Source organism: Tachyglossus aculeatus, chromosome X1 (assembly GCF_015852505.1).
Source record: "Tachyglossus aculeatus isolate mTacAcu1 chromosome X1, mTacAcu1.pri, whole genome shotgun sequence".
In the NCBI taxonomy this organism is placed as follows: domain Eukaryota; kingdom Metazoa; phylum Chordata; class Mammalia; order Monotremata; family Tachyglossidae; genus Tachyglossus; species Tachyglossus aculeatus.
The window spans coordinates 102450271-102467367 of NC_052101.1; the positions used below are offsets into that span (position 1 = coordinate 102450271).

General features: G+C 43.7%; 1 non-coding gene across 1 annotated transcript; it reads right to left on the minus strand.

The window, feature by feature from the left end:
* Positions 1-752: 752 nt before the first annotated feature.
* Positions 753-890, minus strand: LOC119920487. The gene has a single exon (XR_005448229.1). It is a non-coding gene; the product is annotated as a small nucleolar RNA SNORA7 (small nucleolar RNA).
* Positions 891-17097: the final 16207 nt, after the last annotated feature.

Consider the following 17097-nt stretch of genomic DNA (forward strand, 5'->3'; position numbering starts at 1 on the left):
TACTCTATTTATTTTACTTGTACATAGCGATTCTATTTTATTTTGTTAATATGTTTGGTTTTGTTCTCTGTCTTCCCTTTCTAGACTGTGAGCCCACTGTTGGGTAGGGGCTGTCTCTATATGTTGCCAACTTGTACTTCCCAAGTGCTTAGTACAGTGCTCTGCACACAGTAAACACTCAATAAATATAATTGATTGATTGATGTGCCAAGCACTGTTCTAAGCACTGGGGTAGATACAAGGTAATCAGGTTGTCCAGGTTGTCCCATGTGTGGCTCACAGTCTCAATCCCCATTTTACAGATGAGATAACTGAGGCACAGAGAAGTTAAGTGACTTGCCCAAGGTCACACAGCAGACAAGTGGAGGAGCCGAGATTATAACCCACGACCTCTGGCTCCCAAGCCTGTGCTCTTGCCACTAGGCCATGCTGCTTCTCACACGTGCTGCTTCTATAAGGCACACTACTTCCACATTAGGTCATGATGTTTCCACAATGTGTGTGCAGAACACTGTACTAAGTGCTTGGGAGAGTCTTGTCTTATGCTGTGAAGTCGTCTCTGACCCATAGTGACTCCATGGACACATTTCCCAGAATACCCCAACTCCATCTGTAATGATTCTGGTAGTGGATCCATAGAGCTTTCTTGGTAAAAATATGGAAGTGATTTACCACTGCCTCTTCCACTCAGTGAACCTGAGTCTCGGCCCTCAACTCTCTCCCATGCTGCTGCCCAGCATAGGTGAGTTTTGACTTGTAGCAGATTGCCTTCCATTCACTAGTCACTGCTCAAGCTAGGAATGGAATGGGTAGGCCTCTGCTTGACTCTCCCTACTGTTGTCAAGACTGGTGGAGTACTGGAAACTCTCCAGGTGCCATCCTGAGAGGGGCTTGGGAGAGTATGATATAACAATATAACAGACACTTTCCCTTCCCACAGTGAGCTTACAGTCTAGAGGGGGAAAGGATGTGGAGGAAAATGAAAAGAGAAAGATGGTTTAGAAAGTATTTTAAGTGTGTGTTGGTTTTTATAAGAGTATGGGATGGGCAATTGATTTGACCCAAAGGTTGAATTTTGGAGGTTTTTGTTAGGTGAAGTCCTAGATTCCTAACCCCCACATTTCCATTTAAAGCAGAACTGCATATGATGCTGAGGAGATTTTGAGAAGTTCATTATAAGGCAATGCTTAAGAATTTCTGGGCAAGGGGCCCAAAGTAATTCAAGTGAAAGTACTATTCCCCTTTCTTGAGTAGTGATTATTTGAGTGGGCTCCTTGGCACATTTTGCATTTCCATGGACAACTGAATCCCAGGCATGGATAAATCATTCTAGCCTTTGAGTGAGCAAAAAACAATTTGTAGGTCATGTAGCTTTATTGATAATTAGGTGGTTGAGGCATATCCTTTACTCATGATATTCCAGCCCTAAGGGATGGTTTTTGTTTTTTTGCCAGAGATGAATTTACAAGATTACCACTATTTCCCGAGTTTATGGGTAATCCTTTATTGCATATTGTTTTGCTTGCAAGAGGACAGAATTCAAATCCACGTGGAAATAAAGGAATATTGTAGCCTGAACTCCTAACCGTGGCCATTCATATAACACCCATTCCTGCACATTGGTTTTGATTTTCTTGGTATAGAATGGGAGTTCCACTGCTTTGGTTGTAAAGAAGATTGATGGTTTTGAATCAGTCAGCAAATCCTAGTAAAACTCAAGCATGGTCAGATATTTGTTATGAAGCAGGGAACTGCATTCAATCAGAAAATGCAAGGCACATTTCATTCCTTCTTCTGGGTCTGTCTGACCTTAACTTAGGGAGTGGGACTCTCGCGAGGGGAGGAGGAAGTGGTAGATTTGCTCCAGTCATGGATTTAATCATTCTCATTTAGACAGAACTAGGAACAAATACAGTTTGAAAGTTCACTTCAGTTTCTAGAATAAACATTTATAGAAGGGGCTTCAGTGCCAGAGGGTGTTTTGACTTCAACATCTGAATTTCTGCCTCCAAAATAGCAGGTCACCTCTACAGCATCTTTTCTTTTCTTTTTATTTAACAGGCATGTGAACATCTGGAAACATCTGCCTTTCTTTGATTTTTCTTGTCACCCCGAGGAGACATTTCTCTACATCGTTTTTGACTTTCTGAGAGTAGAATGGGGATAGCACAGCTTTGGATGCACAGTTATACCTCAGTCCTAAAAAAGGCCATCTCCCCTCCAGCACAATATTATCCTCTTGCCTGGAATCCCTGTCCTGTGACAGAATGTGGCAGCATTTAGTGGGTGGATAATAATAATAATGGTATTTGTTAAGTGCTTACTATGTGCCAAGCACTGTTTTATGTGCTGAGATAGATACAAGGCAGTCAGGTTGGATACAGTCCGTGTTCCACATGGGGCTATTAATCCCCATTTTACAGATGAGGAAACTGAGGCCCAGAGAAGTTAAGTGACTTACCCAAGGTCACACATCAAACAAGTGGTGGAGCCAGGATTAGAACCCACTTCCTCTGAGTCTCAAGCCTATGCTCCTGCCATTAGGACATGCTGCTTGGAGTGTTTCATAATAGTGCCAATCAATCAATCATATTTATTGAGCACTGTACTAAGCACTTGGGAAAATACAACATAACAGAGCTGTTAGACACCTTCCCTGCCCACCATGAGCCTAAAGGGGGAGAAAGACATAAATAGAAATAAATAAATTATGGGTACGGACATAAGTGCAGTGGGGCTGAGGGAGGGGTGAATAAAGGGTGCAAATCCAAGGGCAGGGGAGACATAGAAGGGAGTGGTCGAAGAGGACTCCTTCTAGACTGTGAGCCCATTGTCGGGTAGGGACCGTCTCTATATGTTGCCGATTTGTACTTCCCAATTTGTACAGTGCTCTGCACACAGTAAGTGCTCAATAAATATGATATAATGAAGAGGAATTGAGGGCTTAGTGCCATCTCTGCCCAGGTGGATGGCATCAATAGTGATAGTAAATGCTAAGAGGCGGTGATGAGAGGAATGGGGTTAAGGAGGAGGAGAGAAGAAATCAACCAATCCCTACAACTGGGAGAGTATCACAGAGTTGGTAGTTATGATCCCTGCCCTCAAGGAGCTGACAATCTAGTGGGGGAGACAGACACTAAAATAAATTACGGGTAGGAGGAATAGTGTGTAAGGATATGTACATAAGTGCAATGGAGGTGTATGTGTTGCAGGGGGTAGGTAAGTTCCCAGGTGCTTAGGTGATATGAAGTGCTGGGGTGGCAGTAGATGTGATTTTAGAAGGGCTTTGAAGATGGGGAGAGCAATAGAATGCCAGATGTGATCCTTGGCAACAGGACTTCCCTCTGAAACTGCAACAGTGATAATAAAAGGTGGAGGGTATTTGGATTGGAAAGGGAGGTTCTGGAGTCTGTTGATCGATTAAATCTTGTAGGAAGAGTGTGATTTCTTTTTTCAAAGTGTCCTTTTCAGACCTTTCCTTTCTTGGCTTTGTGACTATGGTAATTTAATAGTGCTCAATTCCTGCCCACAGACGAAACCAGATTTTTGGCCACCCAGACTTCTTTGCTACTAAGGGGCTTGTTGCTCCCATCCCAGGTTGGTAAACTTTTGGGTGGTATCTAATATATATGTACAATTTAGTATTTCTCAAATGCCAAAGTCTGTCTACAAAGATGGGTTCACTTACTGGTCTCACAAGGTCAAATCTTAGCAATTATTTAATTTTTTAATGGTATTTCTTAAGTGCTTATTATATGTCAGGCACTGTACTAATGGCTGGTGTTGATACAAGCTAATTATGTTGAACATAGTCCCTATCCCACAATGGGCTCACAGTCTTAATCCCAATTTTACAAATGAGGCAACTGAGGCACAGAAAAGTGAAGTGACTTGCTCAAGGTCACACAACAGACAAGTGGCAGAGCTGGGATTAGAACCCAGGTCTTCCAGTGTCTTTCAGGACCATTAATCAGTGTCAGCAGCATTTAGCTGAACACTTCCTGTGGGCAGAGCACTCTACTAGGCCCTTGAGAACATGCACTAGAAGTGAAAGACTTAGTCCTTTGTCCTTGAGGAGCTCACAGTCAAATGGAAACAAGCACACACAAGTAGCCAAATATAAAATAGGTAAAAGCAAAGATGCAAGTGATAATTATCACAGATAAGCCATTCACTATCATGAATGAATAAATGCATGTGTATGCACACACACACACACACACACTACATAAATGCATAAACATCGCCAAGATCTGCCCTTTCCTCTCCATCCAAACTGCTACCTTGCTGGTACAATCTCTCATCGTATCCTGACTGGATTACTGCATCAGCCTCCTTTCTGATCTCCCATCCTCCTGTCTCTCCCTCCTTCAGTCTATACTTCACTCTGCTGTCTGGATTATCTTTCTACAGAAACACTCTGAGCATGTCACTCCCCTCCTCAAAAAACTCTAGTGGTTGCCTATCAACCTTTGCATGAAGCAAAAACTCACTATTGGCTTCAGAGCTCTCCATCACCTTGCCCGCTCCTATTTTCATTCATTTATTCATTCATTCAATCGTATTTATCGAGTGCTTACTGTGTGCAGAGCACTGTACTAAGCGCTTGGGAAGTACAAGTTGGCAACATATAGAGACAGTCCCTACCCAACAGTGGGCTCACAGTCTAGAAGGGGGAGACAGAGAACAAAACATATTAACAAAATAAAATAATTAGAATAAATATGTACAAATAAAATAAATACGTACAAACATATATACATATATACAGGTGCTGTGGGGACGGGAAGGAGGAAAGGTGGGGGGGATAGGGAGGGGGAAGAAGGGGAGAGGAAGGAGGGGGCTCAGTCTGGGAAGGCCTCCTGGAGGAGGTGAGCTCTCAGTAGGGCCTTGAAGGGAGGAAGAGAGCTAGCTTGGCGGATGTGGGGAGGGAGGGCATTCCAGGCCAGGGGGATGACGTGGGCCGGGGTTCGACGGCGGGACAGGCGAGAACGAGGCACGGTGAGGAGATTAGCGGCAGAGGAGTGGAAGGTGCGGCCTGGGCTGGAGAAGGAGAGAAGGGAGGTGAGGTAGGAGGGGGCAAGGTGATGGAGAGTCTTGAAGCCGAGGGTGAGGAGTTTTTGCCTGATGTGTAGGTTGATTGGTAGCCACTGGAGATTTTTGAGGAGGGGAGTAACATGCACAGAGCATTTCTGGACAAAGACAATCCAAGCAGGGGCATGAATTATGGATTGAAGTGGGGAGAGACACAAGGATGGGAGATCAGAGAGGAGGCTGATGCAGTAGTCCAGACGGGATAGGATGAGAGCTTGAACGAGCAGGGTAGTGGTTTGGATGGAGAGGAAAGGGCAGATCTTGGCAATGTTGCGGAGGTGAGACCAGCAGGTTTTGGTGACGGCTTGGATGTGAGGGGTGAACAAGAGAGTGGAGTCGAGGATGACACCAAGGTTGCAGGCTTGTGCCCTTTTCTCCTTCTCCAGCCCACACACTCTAATCCTCTGCCTCTAACCTCTTCACTGTGCCTCGTTCTTGCCTGTCCTGCCGCCGACCCCTGGCCCACGTCCTACCCCTTGCCTGGAATGCCCTCCCTCCTCACCTCTGCCAAACTAGCTCTCTTCCCCTTTTCAAAGCCTCACTGACAGTTCACCTCCTCCAGGAGGCCTTCTCAGATTGAGCCTCCCCTTTTCCTCTACTCCTCCTCCCCATCGCCCCACTCCCTCCCTCTGCTCTACCCCTTCCTCTCCCCACAGCACTTGTGTATATTTGTACATATTTATTACTCTATTTATTTTATTAATATGTACATATCTATAATTCTATTTATCTATTTTGATTATATTGATGCCTGTCTATTTGTTTTGTTGTCTGTCTTCCCCTTCTAGATTTTGAGACCATTGTCGGGTAGGGATTTTCTCCATCTGTTGCTGAAGTGTACTTTCCTAGTGCTTAGTACAGTGCTCTGCACACAGTAAGCACTCAATAAATATGATTGAATGAATAAACATGTTACTTGGTGGCACAGATCACAAACTCAGTTGAATCTATCACTGGAATTTACTCAGCGCATACTGTGTGCAAAGCATTGTATAAAGTGCTTGGAGTTGCTTTCCCAGGAAATTGTACTTTAGGGATAATGATGCTGCAATTTTGGACCATTAGCTCCAGGTTTTTCCTGCTTACCTTGAGTCCCCCATTTTCTGATTGGTGTACATGGTTATTAGCATTCTGGAAGCCTAGCGCAGAAGCTGATGGATATCACATTTTTAGTCTTTTCATATGGGCAGAATAATGTCTGAGATATAGATGTTATCATCTGAACTTTCTAAGCAATTTAAAATCATCCAATTACATATGCAGGAGACTCACAGTCAATTACATGTTGGCAGGCAGCTGTCAGAAATGGGTCACTCTCCTACAGAGGCTTCGGGAAGGTCATGACACCAGGCACTCCACAGTGCAGTCACATGCAGCACTAGTGCAGCAAGGGAAGATTTTTGCATGCACATGACACAAAAGGGACTTGGGGATATACATTTAATCACACACAAAAGAGCAAACCTCACAGTCAGCAGTGTCCATTTTGAACTTGAGTGTTGGGCCCAATTTTTCAAAGTGCTTAAGTTTACTCCTAAGCTGGCCCCAAGAAGCAGTTATGTGTCTCTTCTCCTGATTTAAAAGGCCCCCATTTGTTTTCCATCCCATTCATTGTTTTTAAACGAATGAAAAGTGTGTCCCCTCGAGTGCTTTGTACAGTGCTCTGCACACAATAAGTGCTCAGTAAATACCATTGATTGATTGTGGACCTAGGCTACTTGTCCTAAGCCCTGGTTTTGATGCTGTTTGTCATATTTCTGTTTGACTTGAACTCTGGCCTAATTTTTTGCAGACCCTGAGTTGGTAGAAATTTGCAAGACTAGACCAGGGAACCATATAGTGAGATCTTTTATCATTTTGTGTGAAAATCATTTTTTGTGAAAAAAAAAAGGGTGCTGTTTTCTACCTTCCTGGTGATAAGTTCATTCACAATATAGGCCCTGATTTGTTCTATCTAAAGAGTTGATGGATTGATGTGAAAAGGGATTGGTTCTTACTGATGCAGAGTTCTGTTCCAGGAGTGTTTTATGAACTTTGATATTTTCTAACTTTAACGCATACTGTTGAGTCCTCAGGTTAAACTGCCCTTACCTGCTGAAAGCAATATGAGAAGCAGCATGGCCTAGTGGAAAGAGCCCAGGCCTAGGAGTCAGAGGACCCGGATTCTCATCCCAGCTTGGCCAAAATGCTTGCTGTGTGACCTCGGGCAAATCACTTCACTTCTCTATGCCTCAGTTTCCTCAATTGTAAAATGGGGATTCAATACCAGTTCTCCCTCCGACCTAGACTGTGACCCTCAGGCAGGACAGGGACTGTGTCCAACCTGATTAACTGTATCTACCCCAGTGCTTAGAACAGTTTTTGACACAGTGTAAGCGCTTAAATTCCATAAAATAAGCAAGCAAACCTGCTCCACCACAATGACTTGGAAATGTGATTAAATAGCACTGAGCTTTGTAACTGCTGGAGAGCATTCTCTTGGTTCCTCACAGAAAGTTTAGGCTCTTAGTACACAAGATACCATCAATCTCTCGGTAACACACAGTTGGTGGATCTGCTGGCTGCCGTCCAGATCCTAATGCGGATGATACGGTATTGACCAAGTGAGAGGTTTTGGCTGAGTTCCCACCTGCCCTATCTAAGCGATAACTGGCAGACATGTCATTACACACGGTTAATGATTTTCCTTAAATTCACCCATTTAAATGGATTTTTGTTACAAAAACGTTCTGAATGGCCACACCTACATTTCAAATGACAGTGCTTATAAATCTGTAGTGCAATTTTTCTTGAGCCTAAGAATTTCAATCAACAGATCATTCAAAATGAAATTGAACCAAATGAGTATGTGCCATGGGGATAGAAGTCCACGTGAGTTTGCAGCTGGATTGGTGAAACAAAACCAGTAGGTGGGGTGGCAAGTATTTATGGCTAACTTGGCTGATCAACTCTGTGGAGACCTGACCTTGTGTCCGAGTTTTACACAGTGGTATTTACTTTCGTGATCTGGATTTTAAATGTGTTTCCCTGAAGGTTGATTAAAAACTACCTGTATAATTTATTGGGAACAGAACAATATAGCCTCATGCTTTCCTGGATGGTATTTCACATGAAGTAAGATGTCCCTTTATGTTGGCACCAAGCAGATTTAAAGTAAATAAGTCTCATTAGTACAATTTCTTCTAATCCTCCTTAGTCTCATGTATTCTAGTTTTGTGTTGTGTGTATTTTTGAAATGATTGCTCCTGACTGTAGCATCTGGTTGCTTGGGATTAATGAAAAATTAAAAAGCACACGCAGCTAAAAGCTTCCCATTTGGGCGGTCACAGAAACAAATCATGACTGGTGGTCAAGCATGCATAAAGTTGCCAACCTTACTTGGGGAAAAAAAAAATCTTTGTCTCTTGGCAGTTAGTAGGCGTTACGTAGTGATGCAGCATGTGCTGGGCCAAACTGTACCAGGTTTGACATTTTGTGAAGGCCCGAGGAGCACAGTTCATATGTGGACCTGTGGTCTAAGACAGCTCATCTTAGGGCACTTGGAATGCACTGCGGGATGAGCAGCAAGAACAGTGTGGCACAGAGAAGCAGCGTGGCTCGGTGGAAAAAGCTTGGGCTTTGAAGTCAGAAGTCATGGGTTCGAATCCTGACTCCACCACTTGTCAGCTGTGTGACTTTGGGCAAGTCACTTAACTTCTCTGGGCCTCAGTTACCTCATCTGTAAAATGGGGATTAAGACTGTGAGCCCCCTGTGGGACAACCTGATTACCTTGTATCCCCCCAGCGCTTAGAACAGTGTTTGGCACATATTAAGTGCTTAATAAATGCCATTATTATTATTATGGCTTAGCAGTAGACATTTTCTCCTGGACTTTGTGAGGCCCAAGCTCTGATCTTTTCAATACTGTACAGAGCCTGGAATGCCCTGATTGCATCCGAGAATCACCATTAGAGTAGACTATCCCCTCTAGACTGTAAGCTCATTGTGGGCAGGGGACATGTCTCCCGACTCGGCTGTTTTGTATTTTCCCAAGCGCTTAGTGGTGTCGCGAGCCCCCGGTTCATACCAACCGTGACTTCCTGGACCGAGGAAGCCTCAGTGACACACAGTAGAGTTCAAACCACACCTCTGATCACCCAGGTTAATGTGTAAAACTTTTTTACTTAGTTTTACCAGCGTGCAAGGGAGTGATACATACACACACACACTCCACCAAGGGTCCAATACCAGTCTGTGGGCAAAGGAGCCCGTTCTGCTGATGCTTCTTCTGCTGCTTTTGAGTGTTGCTTTTCTGCTGCTCTCAGCGTGCTTCCTTCTTGCTTCTCTGCATGCTTCGGTCCCTCTGCGTCTCCAGGTGCCTCTGTACTGTCTCCAGATGCACCGCTGTGATTCAAAACGGCAAGCCTTTTATCTGCCTTAGGAGTCGCAGCCGTGGCTCTATGTGCATTCATTGATTGGTCTAGGCCCGTTGCTGGGTGGAACAGGGAGAGAAAACCCCGCCTCCCTCCATGCGGCCCCCCACCCCGCGATCACCTGCCCACAAGTTAAGCTCATCGGTGCTTTCTCCAGTCTCTTCCTTGTTGTTGTTGTTCACTGGATCACAGTCACTAAAGTGGAAAGAGCACGGGCTTGGGAGTCCGAGGTCATGGGTTCAAATCCCAGCTCGGCTGCTGGTCAGCTGTGTGACTTTAGGCAAGTCACTTAACTTCTCTGTGCCTCAGTTACCTCATCTGTAAATGGGACTGTGAGCCCCACGTGGGACAACCTGATCACCTTGAATCCTCCTCAGAGGTGAACAGTGCTTTGCACATAGTAAGTGCTTAACAAATGCCATTATTATTATTATTATTATTATTATTAAAAAGACAGCTTGTTGTGGGCTCACCTGCACATGGTAAGTTCCTAATGGGCAGGGAACATGTCTGCAAATTCTGTTGTACTCAGTAAATACGATTGACTGACTATGTGGCTCAGTGGAAAGAGCACGGGCTTTGGAGTCAGAGGTCATGGGTTCAAATCCTGGCTCTGCCACTTGTCAGCTGTGTGACTTTGGACAAGTCACTTAACTTCTCTGGGCCTCAGTTACCTCATCTGTAAAATGGGGATTAAGATTGTGAGCCCCCCATGGGACAACCTGATCACCTTGTAACCTCCCCAGCACTTAGAACAGTGCTTTGCACAAAGTAAGCGCTTAATAAATGCCATTATTGTTATTATTACTCTCCCAAGTGCTTAGTACAGTGCTCTGTGCATAGTAAGTACCATTGATGATGATGTTTTGCAAGATAAATGTAGAGAGCAACGTGTGTGGTTGACAAGAGACTGTACACATGGAGGTTAGCCATGGTTGTTGTGCAGTGCTTCAAAGGTGTCTTTACTCTAGCACGTTTTTCCTTTGCCATGGCACTGGGATTTTTGCCCTAGACTCAAACTCCCACAAATGCACCCTAAACTAAAAACAGGGTTTCAGCATCTTCTAGGGCAGAAAAGCTTTCGGAATCACTCTGATCATTAGAAACCCTGCCCATTGTCAATATAGTTATCAGTAATTATTGAGTGCCTACTGTGTGCAGAGTACTCTAGTTGGTGTTTGGAGGTGTACAATAAAAATGGAATACATGCATGCTGCCTTTCAATCTAATGTGGCAAATATATTGATTCACATTGTATGCATATAATGGGAACATGATACATAGGTACAACTGGTAAAAATAAAAGTATGACTGAGGATCAGGTGTGGAATGAAACCTAGAGGAAGTGTTCTTTTTAGGAGGGCTATGAATTAGGAGAGGGCTGTGGTTAGGCTGATTTGAGGGGGCAAAGCGTTCCTTTTTAGGGGGAAGGCTATTCACGATGGGTGAGAGACAGGTGGGTGGAGAGAACAAGGTTTCAGTTTGATGTGGGGAGATAAATGGACTAGCCACGTAGGATTTGAGGAGGGAAATGAAGCTTTCTCAATTGCATTTTAGGAAGACGATCCGGACAGCAGAATGTAGGCTGGAATGAAGAGAGGAGAGACTGGCGGCAAAGAGACCAGTAAGAAGACCAATGAAGTGATCCACTGGGAGGTACTGAGGGCTTAAGCCACAGTGGTGACCATAACGGTGGAGAGGAATGGATAGATCTGAAAACTCTTGTGATAGGAAAACTGGCTGGATTTAGGGATGGATGAAATTTGGGAAGTGAAAGACAGAGGAGTAAAAGATAATCCCAAGGTAGTGAGCTTCTGGGACAGACAAAAAGTGTGGTTGTATGGTAGGCCATGATGGGATGAATTGAAAGTTAAGAGGAGCAGAAGCTCTGGTAAATAATTTTTGGAGGTCACTTTTTGCCATTTTGAGTTTTAGGGGCCAGTAAGTTGTCCATGCGGCGATATCCCAGAAGCATAGTTTCAGGCAGTGTGCTAGAGACCCACGTTCTACCACCCGATGATTTTTCAGGTTGCTCTGTCCTTTTCCAAGGACCCTAATTTTTCCTTCCCTTCTTTCTCCCTGGACCTACAAATCTAAATTGACCCAGCCAAACATCAACCCTAACTTGGACTGCTTTATGATAATGGTAATTTTTAAAAAACAATAACAGAAAACTTGAATATATATTGTCCTTTCGGTTTCCAAAGGACTTTCACATCAATTATCTCATTTTATCCTCATGATATTTCTGTGAGATCGGGTGAGGCAGGTATCCGTTTTACAGATGAGGAAACAGAGTCACACAGAGATTTAGGGACTCGATTCAAATGTGAAGTTCAGTGAGATGTCACATAGACTGGTGGCAGAACTGGAATTAGAATCCCGTTTCTTCCAGTAAAGCATGCTGTCTCTCCTAACTTAACAAGAGCTGTCATCTTTTCACCTTGAAACTGGAAGTGCAACTATAGGAGCTACTTGGACTCTTGTCCTCAAAGCCAAGCGATTTGCTGCAGTAATGGAGGTTTTGAGATTTTTCTTGGCCCTTGGCATGGCCCTTAGCTGTGTTTACTATTGCCTCACATTTGAATCTAGGAGCCACTCTTTCCTCAAAGAGCTGGGAAAAATCTGAGCGCAGAAATGTCAAATGCCTTAGAGATGAGGATTGGTTATGTCACTGATAGCCCAAAAAAAGAACATTTTGAATTAGAACTCTGTCTTGGAGTCCTGTGGAGAGGGAAGGATCTCATCAGGGCTTCCTGGATGTCAAAGATGTGTTTAGCACAGGTGGAAATGTGTGAGTTTCTGCATTCTTTGACTTGGCCCCTCGCTTTCTGTCTAGAGATCCCCAAGTGTTTTACAAGCATTTGCTTATGCAAAATCTGGACAGACCCTTGGGACTTGGGTATGCATGGGGGAAATGCAGTTCATCATTGCCCCACCTGCTCTGCACTCAGGATGCTTCCTGGAAAAGGGAACAAGCCAGAAACATCACTCACTGTCACTCCTGACAGTTGGACGCATCTGCTCCATCACCTCTTCCAACGGTCAGGAATGCACTTTTCCTTGATCCCTGGCTCCTTTGGCTCTCCCCTTGGCAGGACTGTGGAACTAAAAGGGATGGAGTGTGGAACCTCTCTTCTTTCCTAAATGGATTCCTGCAGAGAGGAACATGGGCCGAAGGAGGAAACGAGGCCATGACACCTCCCATTCTATCCAAAAATACAGAAATTGTCTAGAGAACAGCACACATCCAGGATTTAACCTTCCTTCCTTCCTTCCTTCCTTCCTTCCTTCCTCCCTCCCTCCCTCCCTCCCTCTCTCGCCTTGCCTTTCTCCTTTCTTTTCTCCTTTCCTTTCCTTTCTCCTTTCCTTTCTCCTTTCCTTTCTCCTTTCCTTTCTCCTTTCCTTTCTCCTTTCCTTTCTCCTTTCCTTTCTCCTTTCCTTTCTCCTTTCCTTTCTCTTTCTCCTTTCCTTTCTCTTTCTCCTTTCCTTTCTCTTTCTCCTTTCCTTTCCTTTCTTTTCCTTCCATATTTTTTCCCTGGATTAACTGGATGATCAAGGGAATGGAAGGTGATTTCTTGGCTTAAATGGTACTAGTGGTACTTATTAGGTGCCCAGTTTGTACAATGCACTGTACTAAGCGATTGGGCAACTTCATGTAGTAATAGCATTTTGTAAGCCCCTAACGTGTGGAGCCTATATTAAAACCCTAAAGGATTTTGTCATTCACCTATAGCATTTCATGGGAGATGCTAAAGGTCAGGGTAACAAGAAAAGTCCTCAGGGGGGGAATTAGATGAGAAATGAAATCCTCATTAAGTGAACCACTCTCAACCCTGTGGATGCCACTCTTCCTACTTTTTGGTGAATTATCTGGGCTTGCAGAAGAGACTTTAAAAGCTGATGAAAAGCCAGAGGGAGGGCCAAGATGAACATTCCAAGCATGGCTAGCAAAATTTTCATTTTTGTATTCACCATCTGACTCTATGGCTTGATAACTGTACATAAGAAAATGATAATTAATGATTCATTATCCCCAAGAGAGAACTCAGGTAATCTTCCAAATGGCTAATTTTTTCAAACCCCATGCTTTCAATCCAGTAGGTGGTTATTGAGGCTGGTCACTGCAAGCCTGGACTACCATGGAGGTTTAGTGGGCCTCTTCCACTCCTTCTTCACTGAGGGGAATTGTGGGACTCTGATTTAGGAAGAGATCAATCAGTCAATTATATTTATCAAGCACTAACTCTGTGCAGAGAACAATACTAAGCACTTGGGAGGGTACAGTATACAGAGTTGGTAGACATGTTCTCTGCCCACAAGGCGCTTACAGTCTAGACTACAGTCTTCCCAGTTTATATTCTTCCCAGACTAAGCCCCACTTTTCCTCATCTCCCACTCCCTTCCGCATCACCCTGACTCGCTCCCTTTGCTCTTCCCCCCTCTCGCCACCCTATAGTACTTATGTTCTGTAATTTCATTTATTTATATTGATGTCTGCTTACTTGTATTGATGTCTATCTCCCCTCCTCTAGACTGTGAGCTAGTTGTGGTCAAGGATTGTCTTTCATTATTGCTGTATTGTACTTCCCATGCTGGGCCACAGACAGCATATCAAGTAGCTGTGCTCAAACCTGGAGTGTAGGATCTTCCTTTTGGGGACAGCCCTACACTGATGTTTCAGGAGCAGGAACCTTTCCTGTTCAACCTGTTCGAAATAATGCTCTGCCACTGCAAGCTGCCGTCCATCTGGAACCAGTGATGGTTTCAAGCCTGTTCCTTTGATTTGTGCACATGAAACATTGTGTGCTGAGTTATGGATTTTTTTGTATGGGGGTGCCCTCTGTTCTTAAACCATTTGGGGCCACCCAAAACCAAGATAAATCTTTTACTTGCATAGAAAAGCCCGGATCCACTGGGAGGCTTTAGAAAAGGAGAATCAATCAATGACATTTTTTGAGTGCTTACTGTATGCCAGGCACTGGACTAAATGCTTGGGAGAGCACAATATGACAGAACTGATAGATGCATTCCCTGCCCACAATGAGTTTACAGTCTTACAGCTTACAGAAAAGTCACCACTTGTATCACTCAAATTTTATTCCTAGGAATTTCTCTATGGATGTTTTCCATGTAGGAGATAATGAAAAGCTCTGGCAGTATGGCTTTTGCCACAGTGCATCTGTGCAGAGTCTAAATTATTCACATCTGATGGAGTCTGAACTTTGGACAGCTGTTGTGTAGTTTCTGTCCATTTCCTTAGGAAATGGACAGAAACTAGAAATTAATTAGAAGCTGCTAAAACCTAAACTATTCCGCCATTTGAATGCATTATGAAATCCCTTCTCGATATGCCAAATGAAGAATTAAGCATCTTGTGTTCTGATTGAGAATTTCATCAAGAAGAAAACTGAGTCTTCTGCAGTAGGTGCCTAATTTGGTCAAGGATTTTTGCCCCACAAGGCACATTCACATGAAGTGTGTCACTGTAGGCTGATTCTTTAGTAGCTGAGCAGAGATAGTAGATGAAATTTGGACAAGGCCAAAGAGGACACAAGTTCATTTGCAGCTAATATAGACTTTTCTGACCCAGATAAGGGGCAGATCTGCTAGACACTTCAATCAATCAGTCAATCAATCAATGGTATTTATTGAGGACTTACTGTATGCAGTTTACTGTACAAAACACTTGGGAGAGTACAAGAGTTAGTACAGACATTCCCGGCCCACAACGAGCTTTCAGTCTAAAGGGGGAGACAGACATTAATATAAATAAATAAATTAGGGATATGTACCTAAGTGCTGAGGGCTGAGGGTGAGATGCAGACCAACTGCCCAAAGGGTACAGAGCCAAGTGCAATCAACAGGAAATTTATGGAGAATGAATGGTAGCTGTGGATGATGAGCTGAATGAGTGGCAAAAGTGCACGCAGTTCAGGCTGAAGAAATAATTTCTGGCCACAATAAAGCACGTCGTCGAATAATGAGCCAAGGCTCTGGACAGATGGCGAGTCGCTATGGCCTCCTCCATGAAACCATAAGCTACTCAAGTGCAGAGATTGCATCTTTCAGTCCTTTTGTCTGTTGCGGAAGCTTTGACAACAGACACTCAATACCATGATAAATACTGTTGATATAGAGGCATATTGCAAAATACCACCAAGTTCTGAAGTAGCAAAGCCAAGGCTCATCTATGCGGTGTGTAAGTCAGTCAGTCAGTCATATTCATTGAGCGCTTACTGTATGAAGAGAACTGTAGTAAACGCTTGGGAGAGTCCACTATGGCAATATAACAGACACAATCTCTGTCCACAATGAGCTAGGCACATTGCACAAGTACACCTGACTTATACATGTACCAGGCCCTCATTTTACCTTCTGAAAAATGCTGGGGTGGAACTTTATCCTGAAGACCTGCCTCTCCCTCCACCGGAATACCCCCTGCAGGGAAAGGTCCTAGCTCTGCCTTCCCTGTAGCTAGCCATCCAATACCGATACAGACTGCCCTACCTCGGGTGACAGATTCTTTGCTGTGGGTGGGAAATCACCACAGCCATCATTCTAGAGCCTGCAGAGGCATGCTGGAGTGATGAATGGGAGATCCTAAGGCTTTAGGTCATTTGCCCAGCTGGGGTTCCAGAAAATATGACCACCTGGGAGATGCATTAGTCTCTTCAGCCTTGCTCAGAACATCTGTTCAACATTTCACCGTGAGGAGAGTCATCTTTGAATGTACACAGTGGACACCGGGCACTGGGTGTAAATTACTTTGCTTTATTACTATTTCATGGAAATCTGTATCTGGGAAGAACTTGGAGGACATTTGCTATAGGAAGGTATTTGTATCGTTATTTGTATCGTTAAGGATAAAGAGCTAGTTGGTGGGGCTGAAAACTATTGGTTGGCTGTTAATGGGACAGTTCTAAACATTAGGTGGAATATCAGGGGACTTCTTTCCTCCATTTTCATTTTATGTCTGCTAAAATGAAATAGCTACAATTCTTCCCTTAAAAAAAGAAATGGAAAATTATTTCAAAGCAGCGCTAGATGCATCCCAAACTTGACCAATTGAATTTGCATAAATTCAATGATTGTGAAATGAGTAAATGTGGTTTACTCATTTAAATAAGACAAAACATTTTCTCTCCAGAACAGGCAGATGACATCCTAGTGCCCCTTTGTGGTTTTCTTCCCAAGTTATTTTCAGTGCGAGATTGAGGTAAAAAAAACCCAAAACAGAGCAACTTCTAGGCATGGCTAATAAGCGGCCAATGATTGGAAAGCTTTCATTTAGTAAGCAGAATTTTCCAAGCAATTGCAGGTCTTGACAACCAACTTTATTTCTGATTACATTCCCCTTCCCCCCACCCTCCCCAACTGTCACCACCCCAATTCTATTATTAGGATACTAGTTTCCCAACCACAAAGGAAAGCAGACATCAGACAATATAAAGTACAGAAGAGAGGTAATTCTTATTCACAGGAAAAGCAATTCACTTTATTTTACATACTGGGTGAGTGTAAACATTTAACATACACGTGAACATTTTTTATATGTATATATGTGTGTGTGTGTGTGTGCATATCTAT